The sequence below is a fragment of the Chiloscyllium plagiosum genome, unplaced genomic scaffold (assembly GCF_004010195.1).
Source record: "Chiloscyllium plagiosum isolate BGI_BamShark_2017 unplaced genomic scaffold, ASM401019v2 scaf_1688, whole genome shotgun sequence".
Classification (NCBI taxonomy): domain Eukaryota; kingdom Metazoa; phylum Chordata; class Chondrichthyes; order Orectolobiformes; family Hemiscylliidae; genus Chiloscyllium; species Chiloscyllium plagiosum.
In genome coordinates, this window is record NW_025215329.1 from 58,740 (window position 1) to 71,527 (window position 12,788).

The 12,788-nt window shown below is 39.6% G+C and overlaps 1 non-coding gene across 1 annotated transcript; it reads left to right on the plus strand.

The window, feature by feature from the left end:
• Positions 1 to 7,502: 7,502 nt before the first annotated feature.
• trnaf-gaa lies at positions 7,503 to 7,573 on the plus strand. The gene has a single exon. It is a non-coding gene; the product is annotated as a tRNA-Phe (tRNA).
• The last annotated feature ends 5,215 nt before the right edge of the window (positions 7,574 to 12,788 follow it).

The window sequence follows — 12,788 nt, forward strand, 5'->3', positions numbered from 1 at the left end:
GCCTAATTCTGCTCCTAACTCTTTTGGTCTTATGGGAGTTAAAAATTCAAAAGTCTATAAGGATTTTAGAAAGGGCAAGGGAACAACTGGTTAATTATACAACGGGAGTATTAGTAATGGAAGATATAGATAAAGGCAAGATATCAGAGAGACAGCATAGTTAGAATCGAGGAGAAAGAGATGGCTTAAACTGTAATTTTTAAATTAAAAAGACTGTAACAGTAACTATGGGTGTCCTGACAGCAATGAAAATAGCAAAACGTATAACTTCAGAGATTACAGAGGCTTGGAGCAACATGAAGGCTGTTTTAACAGAAGACTTTAATTTTCATGCAGATTGAAAAACCAAAGTACCAAAAAGAAAGTGAATTTGTTCAATACAATACAATTCAATGCAGCACAGGAGCAGGCCCTCCCGCCCACCAAGGCTGCACCCAATTTTAATTCTTATTTAGACTTTTCTTGAATGTACAGGAGAAGTTTTCTGGAACGACCAGTTATTTCTAGAACAAACAAAGTGAGATTCAGTAATAGGTAATGAGCTGTGTTAATAATGCTACAGTAATGACATTTTATTTACTCTTTTCATTATGTAAGTGATTATGATATGATTCAAAGTTAGGATTAAATAGGAGAAATATAGCAGTTACAAAAGGAGAAAGTTCTTCAAAGTTTGTGAGAAGATTTGTAGCTCGGGTGCTCGTTGTTGTGGTTCTGTTCGCCGAGCTGGAAGTTTTTGTTGCAAACGTTTCGTCCCCTGTCTGGGTGACATCCTCAGTGCTTGGGAACCTCCTGTGAAGGAGAAAGTTCTAAATGCAAAATGGGTGAATGCATCAGATTTTGGCATTAAGCTATTAAAAACGTGAAGCTTGATTCCGATCCAATGTCAACTCTTCTTCTCCAAGTTTGACCAAGACGGAGCCAGGGAAGGCAGTCTATCCTTTGCCAACACCATCCCCTCCCCTCGGTTGGAAAGAGAACTCTGTCCATGATTGGGAATCTCACTAGCGTGGCATTTGACTCCACACCTCTTTCCCTGGATGGGGATTGATTCTATCTGCTCCCGTATCCCACTCTAGAGTCCACCCTGTGCCAGATTCAAACACACCAGGGACAGAAGGCGCAAGCTGTAGAATTGAACTCCATACCCTCGGGTGATTCTCACTCTCTCCAAAACCTGCTCTGCTAATATCCAGACCAAGAAATCCTATAGTTTGTCACACCTCACTGGGGTAGCACACTGGAAATCAAGCACTGCTATTCCCAAAGTCATCACAAACTTAAATATTTTAAGATGTCTTCAATGTTCCCCACATTTTCATTCCCAGGTTGACAGAAAGCATGGATCAGGTTTCTTGTACTTAACAAGAATATATAATTAAATAGATTCTAGCTATTGATGAACAGTTACAAATCATCAGTATAGGGCTCTACAGTTAAACACTAACTCCCTTATAAACCACACTTAAATGCCAAAAATCTGACACATACACCTATTTTATATGTTAGAGTTCTCCCCTTGGTAACTATTCTATTTCTCCTATGTAAATCTAACATGTGATCATAATATGATCACAGTCACACCAATGAAAAAATAAACTAAATTCCCTTACTGTCATATTATTAATATAGCTCATTACTTATCACAGACAGACACAAATGGGAAAAAAGTATGGTGTTGTAACCTCCAGAGACAACGGTACATACGTAGACAAAAATACAATGAAGACACTTAGAGCTTTATAAAACACAATTCATGTATTAAGTACTTAAATGAATGACACATACTTTTAACTACTAGAGACACATTAATCACTGTCTTTCACTACTCTGATTTCTCTAACTAAACCTAAACATTATTTGCTGGGAGAGTTGTCAGCAGGCAAATCTGAAATTCTGCTCGACATCTTCACCACATCTCCTGAGTTAGGGTATCTTCCTGCAAATTGAATCTTCAAAGTGCTGCTGAACAAAGGGATTTCATCAGACTCTTTATACATAAGTCTCTCTGCCAAGTGTATGCTGTATTTGGAATTATCCATGCACGAGACCAATCCTGAATGTTTTGGCCAAATGCGCGCCTTGTTTGGTAGAGAAGCAGTTACTGACTTCTTGCAGCCTTAGCTCTCAGCATGACTCAGTGTAATTCCATTCACATCACAGCCTATTGTAAAGGCTCTTATCAGTTCCTGCTATCTTTGGCCTTATCCAACAATGGGTCTTATCTATGGAGGAACAGGGAAAGCAGCTGAATGGTCCCTGTTCACAGGATCTGCTGAGATGATTTGTGCACTGATCTGAAAACTGCCTCTCAGTTCTCCTTCTCCAGATGCTGCCATCATTTTGCAGTAGGCACAGGGTGGCTGCTTCACATTTATAAAAAGGCCTCTGACCGATTCATTAAATGTCATAGCTTAAAGCAACTACTGAAGAAAAAACACGTAGCTAATATTTCAGAGAATGAATTGAACTTCTGAGCTTGTCTAGATCTGTTGGCTTCTCCTTATCACGTTCGCAAGTCCAAGCTACCTGAGAGGAGAAAGTGAAGGCTGCAGATGCTGGAGATCAGAGCTGAAAATGTGTTGCTGGAAAAGCGCAGCAGGTCAGGCAGCATCCAAGGAACAGGAGAATCGACGTTTCGGGCATAAGCCCTTCTACCTGAGAACCAATCACAGTTATTGGTAGGCAGAGAATACTTATCATCAATAACCGTTAACTAGTCCACAGACCAATCAACTCTTGTTACCAGCTGAGACTCCATTTGTATACACCCCTTGACTCCAGCTCATCTGCAAACTATACTTTGACTACTGTTCAAACAGGAGAAAGTGAGGTCTGCAGATGCTGGAGATCAGAGATGGAAATGTGTTGCTGGAAAAACGCAGCAGGTCAGGCAGCATCTAGGGAACAGGAGAATCGACGTTTCGGGCATTAGCCCTTCTTCAGGAAGAAGGGCTAATGCCCGAAACATCGATTCTCCTGTTCCCTAGATGCTGCCTGACCTGCTGCATTTTTCCAGCAACACATTTCCATTACTGTTCAAACAAGTAACTATATAAATTATACTTACAATCGGTGTCAGGGTACTTGCTTTTAGAAACTGCAGCAATTCTTCAACAATCCTTCATTTTAAAAGTAGTTCTTTTCCCATTTCAGTCCACAATTAAAAGTACAAAAATATAAAAAGGCAGCCTTTACAATTTTAGTAAGTCTACATTTAATGAGGTAGACAAAGACCGACAAACTGGTCAAATTATTGTTGGGCATATTTACTGATAAGGACGTTTAAAAATAATTTAGCTTAATGCAGCATTAGTGATGCATTCTGTGGTCTTCTAGATGTTAATCCTTGTAAAATATACCACATGCAATTATGTTCTGTTCAGTTAGATACCTTGAAGTTTATTTACAACACTTTTAGAAGGTTCCAATATAACAGAGTTACATGCATATTCGAGGCTCTGTGCTTACTGATGTTACTGTACATACACATATAACTGATTCAATCACAGAGAGAGAGAGAGAGAGACTAACTGAAGGCGAGGCAGGTCTCTTTAGACCAGAATGTCACATGTCGCAGTGCCATGTAACTGTCTTAAAGATACAAACCTGGCTGGTCAGGAATCTATGTCATAATGTTATTATCAATATACCCTTGGGAGACAACAGTTCTGTTTACAAAATAAAGCAATTCACTTTTTGTTCACGAGAGCATTGCTTGTAGGCTAGCATTTATTTCCTATCCCTAATTGGAGTTATAAGTCATCTGCATTGATGTAGACTTGGAGACACATTTGATTTGAATTATTATTGTCAAATAGAGCCATAGAGCTGTACAGAATGGAATCAGACCCTTCGGTCCAACTTGTCCATCCTGACCAAATATCCTACATAAATCTAGTCCCATTTGCCAGCATTTGGCCCATGTCCCTCGAAACCCTTCCGATTCATATACCCATCCCGTTGCCTTTTAAGCACTTCCTCTGGTAGCTCATTCGATACATGCACCACCCGTTGTATGAAAAAGTTGCCCCTTTGGTTCCTTTTAAAACGTTCCCCCCTCACCCTACACCTGTTCCTTTTTGTTTTGGAATCTCCCGCCCCAGGGAAAAGACCTTGGCTATTCACCCTCTCTGTGCCCCTCATGATTTTATAAACCTCCACAAGGTCATGTACCGAAGCGCAGTGAAACATTTTGTTTTGTGTGCAGTACAGACAGATCATACCACGTAATGATCATAGGGTGATAGAACAGGACGAGGAATGCAAAGCTTTGGTTGCAAAGGAGGTGCAACAAAGCAAGATCAACGTTAGATTTGAAATGAGAGAGATCTGTTCAGAAGGTTAATAGCAGCAGGGAAGAAGCTGTTCTTGAACATGTTGATAGGTGTGTTTAAGCTTTCTGTATCTCCTGCCTGACACACGTAGAACAGACCAGGTGAGCATAGCAAATTTCTTTCCCCAAAGGGCATTAGTGAACCAGATGGGTTTTTACAACACTTAACAGTGGTTTACATGATCATCATTAGACTAGTTCTTTCATTCCAGATTTTCTCATTGAATTGAAGTTTCATCATCTTCTATAGTGAGATTTGAATGTTAGCCTGAGGATCCTGATTTTTAGATTAATGGCATTACCATTACATCCTTTGGACAGTCAACTAAAAAGAGAGATAACACTAATGAAAGGAAGGATATGTAGCAAGCCAAACGATAGTATGGATTGAGATGATTGGAATTTATATCAGGAATAATAAAGGAAGACACAGTGCAACGATAAGATCTGAAAAGAGAAAACAAAAAGAGATTTGTGATGGATATCTAGATGACCGTATAACATTTGATACTCAGAATTAAAACAGTTATGAAAAGTATTGTGAGTCGTTGAAAAACAGAAGGAGATAAAATTACAAATGGAAACAACAAAATGTTACTCTCAGTCCTCATGTTACCAGAAGAGTGGAATAGACCTGACAAGTCAATGAATGAAGGATTGAATCTTGCTAAAGTTAATGTAAACAAGAACACAGTATTATTGCTAAAACGTCATGTTGCCTGAATTTTTTGTTTTGTATTCTCAATGCAAGTGGAAGGATTCCAGATTTATATTCCAGGAGAAAAGAGGTGCTGATTGGTTGACAAATCAGTTCTAACTGGCTGAGGTGTTGCCACAGGGAAAGCAACAGGGAACTCAATGCTGCTGGTACCTCTGGGTAATTTAGCAAACATATTCCTTTAGTTTGCAGAGAATGGGTCACCTTGCATATGAACTTAAAATGTATTGAAAAAAATAACAGGACTAAAGAATGACAAAACCCCTGGGCCTGGTAGTTTCCACCCCAGGGATTTCTATGAAGGAAGTGAGGAAATAGTAGATTTTCTTTAGCCATCATCTTCCAAAGTTTTCTCAACTCAGAAAGTGTTCCTTCTGGTTGGCAATATGCAAATTCAACTCCATTATTTAAAAACGTGAGAGAGGGAAATCAAGAAATTATAGAGCTGTTAGTCCAGCAGCTGTTGTGGGAAAGTGATTGGAATCTATAATTACAGTCAGAGTGAATGAGAACTTGGAGGAGTTTGAGCTGATTAGGGAGGACCGACATGAGTGTGTCAAGGGTAGGTCGTGTCTAATGAACCTGATTGAATTTTTTGAGGAAGTAATTAAAGTATTAAACAGGACATTACATATGTGTGTCATTTATATGGACTTCCTTGATGTGATTTTACAAAAGGTAATGTTAGCTGAAATTAAAGCTCATCAAATTGATGGAAAATATTCTTCTGGTCAGGTGAGTGAGTGGTTAGGCCATATGAAGCAGGAAGTAGGGATAATACATATGTACTCAACTCGGAAACAATTGACTCAACCATTCACTATATCCATGAATGATATAGAAAGCACAATGGTGAGCCAGGTAGCTAAGCTTGCCAATAGTGCACAGTAGGTAATCCCGATGGGAGCAGAAAATTACAACAGAACATTGATAGACCAAGTGATTGGACAAAACTATGGGAAAGGTTTGGGGTGAGAGGGGAAAGATATGAAAGAGACCTAAGTGGCAACTTTTTCACGCAGAGGGTAGTGTGTGTATGGAATGAGCTGCCAGAGGAAGTGGTGGAGGCTGGTATAATTGCAACATTTAAAAGGCATTTGGATGGGTATATGAATAGGAAGGGTTTGGAGGGATATAGGCCAGGTGCTGGCAGGTGGGACTAGATTGGGTTGGGATTTCTGGTCGGCATGGACGGGTTGGACCGAAGAGTCTGTTTCTATGCTGTACATCTCTATGACTCTATAACTGTGTGATCATCCACTTTGGACTGAAAAAACAACCGATCTGGAATTTTTTTTTTAGTGGCATGCCATTTAAAATAGGAGAATTGCACTAGGACACAGATCACTACGATGTGAGAGAGTGGTGATTATCAGATAGTTGTCAGACTGTAGTAGAGTTGCTGAGGGGTCAGTATTAGGAATGTTGCTCTCCAGGTATGTTATAATAGAAACCTGGTGTGAGGCCTGAATTTCAGAATTTGCAAATGATACAAAACGTGAAAGCATTATCAACTGTGAAGAGGAGGATGTTGAACCACAAAAGGACAAATGAGCAGACAGGTCGTAGATGAAATTCAATGCAAGGAAGTGTGGAGTGACCCATTTTGGTGGAAAGAAATCAGCAAGTCAATAGAAAGTCAAGTGCCTGAATTTTAAAGTGGGTGCAGGGCAGAGGAACCTGGGTGTGTATGTGCATAAGTCATTGAATGTGGCAAGAGAAATTGAGAGTATGATTAATAAAATTTACAGCATCCTCGGTTTTCGAAGCATTGAGTTCAAAAACAAGGAAGTTATTTTAGATTAGATTACTTTACAGTGTGGAAACAGGCCCTTCAGCCCAACAAGTCCACACCGACCCGCAACCCAGCCAGACCCATTCCCCTACATTTACTCCTTCATCTAACACCACGGGCAATTTAACATGGTCGTGTTTTACTGGTGCAATACTTTAACTACAGGTCAGGATATAGAACAGGGGATTTTGTTCACGCTATTTTGGAACTTCTTCTGGGACTCTACCAAGTTGACCAATAGAAACTAAGAAATATTGGGCAAGAAGGATGTGACCTTTGACAGATCGCTTGATACACTTTCCAACACAATTTATGAACATTTAGCACTCTATATTACACTATATTGTATGTAATTTTTGCAGAGACTCTACCCTGTTAACTCAATACAGATCTTGAGTAGACCTGGCCCATGTACCTTACTCCCAACAGTGATCAAAGTACTTGTCCAGGAGATAATCTCTAAAGTGTTTTTCTATCCATTCAGGGTCAATTCTATGAACATTCTGGATCTACCTCAAGTTTCTCAGAAGAGGTAATCAAGCTGAGGCCTGGAAAAGACAAGATGAAAAGATTTGATAGGACCATTCAAACTCATGTGGCGTTTGGATACAGAAGATAGGGAGAAACTGCTTCCATTGCCAGAAGGGTCATGAACCAATAGCTCAGTTGGGAGAGCATTAGACTGAAGATCTAAAGGTCCCTGGTTCAATCCTGGGCTTCGGCAAAAGCAATCTTGCTTGAGTGCTCCCTCCTTCATTGGGGTGGCACAGTGGCTCAGAGGTTAGCACTGCTGCCTCGCAGTGCTAGGCACCTGAGTTCGATCCCAGCCTCGGGCAACTGTCTGTGTGGAGTTTGCACATTCTCCCCGTGTCTGCGTGGGTTCCCTGCGGGTGCTCCGGTTTCCTCCCACAGTCCAAAGAAGTACAGGTCAGGTGAATTGGTCATGCTAAATTGCCCGTAGTGTTAAGTGCATTAGTAGGGGAATGGGTCTGGGTGGGTAACTCTTCAGAGGGTCAGTGTGGACTTGTTGGGCTGAAGGGCCTGTTTCCGCACTGTAGGGAATGGAATCTAATCAATGGAGATTAACAAAGAACAGGTGTCACAAGGAAAACACTTTTTTTACACTCAGTGAGGGTTAGGATGTGCCTGAGAGTGTGGTGGAGGCAGATTCAATTGCGCTTTTATCTGAAGAGAACAAATTGCAAGACTATAGATGGAAGGACAGGAGGAATGGAGCTAGCTGGTTGCTCTGGCAGAACCTGTACTGACATGAAATAATAAATGGCCGCCTCTGTGCTCTGCCCATTCTGTGATTCTATGGCTAATCTGGATGACCAGATGGCACAAGGCCAAAAGCAAATTAACAAAAAATGCCACTTTGCTTATAATTATAAGCAAATATAATTATAATTAATATAATTATAACAATTATAGAACAATTATAATCAAGATATAAATCAAAATGAACATAACAGATGCTATCAGAATAGTATTTCCCATGTAGATGGCCTGGTCAATCCAGTGGTTACCAAATATATGAACAACCTGTGCATGGTGCCACTCCAGAGATTCCCAGAAGATGGCATAGCCATGAGAGAGGCAGTGAAGCCAGGACAAGAACCCCCTATATGTGGCAACAAGCTTGGACCTGGATGAGTACTTTTGTTGGATCAGATTGATCTTATCTCAACCTGAAAATGAATTTTAGGCCAGACCTGTTCTGGACCCTGACACTGATGTAAAGCAAGATGTTGGATCCAACCCTAACATTGAGGTAGAATTTCCATCATGCACTATCTCTGCCCAAATAAGGGATAGTATCAAATTAAAAGAAAAGACTTGCAATGTTGGCAAGACGAATGGCAGGCCGTGTTGCAGAAAACAGTATCTAAAAGATTGAACAGACAACATGAGATTAACTCCTCCCATGAAGATATAAAGAAGGAGCTAAACGATGCTGGGAGGAGCTACCCAGTATGTTTGTCTCTCTAAGTTGTGACCCAGAATGTTTCAGTCACAATAATGTATACTGTCTCTTCAAGATAGCCCAAAATCTTACAAAGGTCTTTCATGTAACACCGCTGTAATGTAACTAGCTATTATATATTATGTGATAGACACGAAATAACTGTACAGAGACCAGTATCCCATCACCCTTTAGTTACATGTGCACAGTATACTAGCTGTGGCCAGCCAACTCAGAGTCAATCCCCTAAACTGAGGAGATTCTGAATCCCCTGGTTAATTTTTTTGTATTTTATTAACCAGTACAAATTACAAACAATTAACATTAACAACGGTATACAAGAAACAGCAATTTACAGAGGAAAGAGGCAGCAAAACCAGACCGCAAACCCCACCCTACAACCAATTCACAGGGAAATGAGGACGAACCTCAAACCCCACCTTACATCAAAACGGAAACAGTAAATGCAATCACATCTAGACAAGCAGAGATAATCTCTTACCAATAAACAGAGTCCTTTCTGGTACACAGTATCCATTACCATAAACAGTTCTCTTCATAATGCAGAGTCCATTCCCAGGAACAGTCCACTGCAGAATGTAGAATACATTGGCAGAGATAGAGCCCACAACCAAAGGCAGAGAATCCCCTGGTTATATATATATTATTTATTTTTATTAAACGATACACAGTTTACAAAACAGATAACATTAACAGCTGTATCCAGGGAAACAGCAATTTTACAAGGGAGGGTAGCAGCAACGTCAGGCCCTAAACCCTAACGTTCAACCAGTTTTCAGGGAAATGAGGACAAACCTCAAATCCCACTTTCTATCATCACAAAACAATAACAAATACATACAAACTAGTCCAATTACATAAAGAACAGTGCATAAAGTACAGAACCACACCTCCCCCAACGACCACCCATCCCTTCCACATTCCCCCGGTTAGATTTTTTTTCTTTTTTGTTGTGATCCCCTGTTTATATTTTGTTTTCTCAACTGAGGAGATTCTAATCTCCTGGTTATATTTGTTTTGAAGTCACCCTTTATTTATTTGAGCGCAGTACACTGGCTGTGGCTAGCCAGCTTGGAGTCACTCCCCTGAACTGAGGAGATTCTAAATCTCCTGGTTATTTTTTTGAATTCTGAATCTCCTGGTTTTTATTAGAAGCAGGCCCAGGCTTCAGCGGCAGCAGCGGTGGTGGTGGTGGCTGCCTGTGCAGCTGAGCACAGCTCGAAATAAAGAAAAAACAAACACGAATAAACAATAAAGAAACCCAAACAAAAAAAAAAACAAATATCTTCCTAAATAAGGGGGTGAGGGTCGGTCGGGGGGGAAGGGAAAGAAACTCTCCTCCTCAGTACAGCAGGAACACACTGATTGTAGCACCAACCAGCACAGAGTCAGTTCCCTAAACTGAGGAGACTCTGAATCTCATGGTTATTTTTATTCCTGTTTATTTTTTAAAATTTTATTGAACAATATACAGTTTACAGGAAAAACAGTTAACATTAACAGCTGTTTACAGAGAAACAGTAATTTTACAAGGGAGAGGAGCAACAAAGACAGGCCCCAAACCGTACCGTTCAACCAGTTTTCAGGGAAATGAGGACAAACCTCAAATCCCACTTTCAGTCACAAAACAGTGACAATGACAGTCCAATCACAGAAAACAGTGCATAAAGTACAGACACCCCACATCAAGCAACCCAGCAAGCCACCCGTCCCTCCCACCTTCCAGCCACTCTAAAGGTAACCCGCCCCTACGCTCCTTCCGGCTCTCGGTCCACCCTTCCAGTTAATCTCCTGGTTATATTGGTCAACCAGGTCTTCTTGATTGGACCAGGTTAACAACCCCAGTCAAGGATCTCACAGTCAATGAGATCCACATGGTTCCAATCACTACATAAACATATTCTATTTATAAAGATTCAGCGTATCTTCTGCTGAGGACTTCATGTTGACATCCTTCCCCATTTGGTATCCATTATCAGGAACATCAATAAGAAAGATTCGTGGTTAGTGAAGCACATAAGACACTTCATGTGGTTCTAGTGGAAATGGTCACAAAAGCTACCATGCCTATATCTGAATATATATCACATAGCAAAAGACACATATTATACATATATATATATATATATATACGTGGCTCAAATATACATTATATTCAAAAGAAATCCTCAATTCTACAAAACCTACAACCATCTGAGAAGAAGAAAGAAGAATACATTCCCATCAGAACATATCCTTAAACATTCAGTAGCTTAAAAGTACAAAGAGTTTATCAGCTTCTTGGAATGCAGCAACTTGCCATTAAAAAAACCCACTAATTTCAAAACTAAGCTTGTCTTTCAAAGCCTAAAGTATCTAGTGCTGGAGAAAAATATTGAAAAAACTTTTGACGGCCAAGTATAATACAACCAATGGAAAAATCTGAATCATAAATCTGTGATGCAGCAGTCATTATTGGGCACCCCAAGTAATTTAAGTCCCTTGGAGGAAAGGTGAATATTCTTACATTTAAGGAAAAATTCCAGGCTGAGAAGCTAAAAGGAAGTGTAAATCAATACATTTAGGAAATGAACATTGTTGAAATAATTTTAAATTGCCTAGAACATCTGAAAAAAAATTTAACACTCATGAAATAATTGTAAAAATGGCAATATAACTCTAAAGGCATCTGAAGTTTATAACAAGTCAGTCTTTCGAGGAAAAATATACTTTGTTATGAAATCAAAAAGGTCTTAAAGACAGGTAAAGGTACAATGCTAAGTTTGTCACAGACAAAAAGCAGATAAAGTGCAAACCATCCGTGTTGTTAAAAGAGATGCCATACCGCTAAGGAAGAGGGTGAAACAACGTGAATTTACACAATTCCTCCATCTTCAGAGGAAATAAAGATATAACATTGCTTCATTTTAAAGTATTTTAACAATCTTTAAATGCTTGGAAATACTTTTGCAACACAAATTATACAATTCTGAAAAGTACTTAAAACTTTCAACATTAATGAATGGAAATTGAGGAAATATTTCCGGAAAAGGAAAATAAAGAGATTGAAGTCAATATTGTTCATTAAACACCAAAGCTTCTTACTGTGTCCATTTCTGGTCACCCTGTTATAGGAAGGATATTATTAAGCTGGAGAGGGATCAGAAGAGATTTACCAGAATGTTGCTGGGAATGGAGGGTTTAGTTATAGGGGGAGGCTGGTTAGGCTAGGACTTTTTTCACTGGGGTGTAGGAGGTTGAGGGGAGACTTTATAGAGGTTTATAAAATCATGAGGGGGTATAGACAAGGGGAATGGCAGGTGTCTTTTCCTGAGGGGATTTCAAGACCGGGGGGGGCCACGTATTTAAACTGAGAGGAGAAAGGTTTTAAAAAAGACGTGACGGGAATTTTTTTACACAGGGAATGAGTCACGTGTGGAATGAACTTCCAGGGGAAGTGATGGATGCAGGTACAGTTACAATGTTTAAAAGATATTTGGATAAATACATGAATAAGAAATGTTTGGAGGGATACGAGCCAAGTGCAAGCAGGCAGTTCTGATTTAGTTTGGGATTATGGTCGACATGGACTGATTGGGCCTAAGGGTCTACTTCCATGCTGTATAACTCTATGTGATAATGCCTTATTAGCAATTCATCTTCATTATCTAGTAATAAATTAATTACAATATTCAAAAATCTCTCTGAAGAGGAAAACATTGAATGCAATTGAAGTGATTGCATAATTTAAAACATTGAATAGAAAACCACAGGCTAAATTGAAGGGTAAGTCCACATTATTGTTACTGAAACCTTCTGGTATACAAAGAGAGATGAGCACATAGGTTAATCATTCCCAGGATCAATCCTTAATATCCTGATGGGTCGAACCTATGCTTGGATTTCAGTAAAGGGTTTCAAGTACTAAAAACCTTAATCAATGACTGTATTTATTTCCTCTTCTCCTTCTACA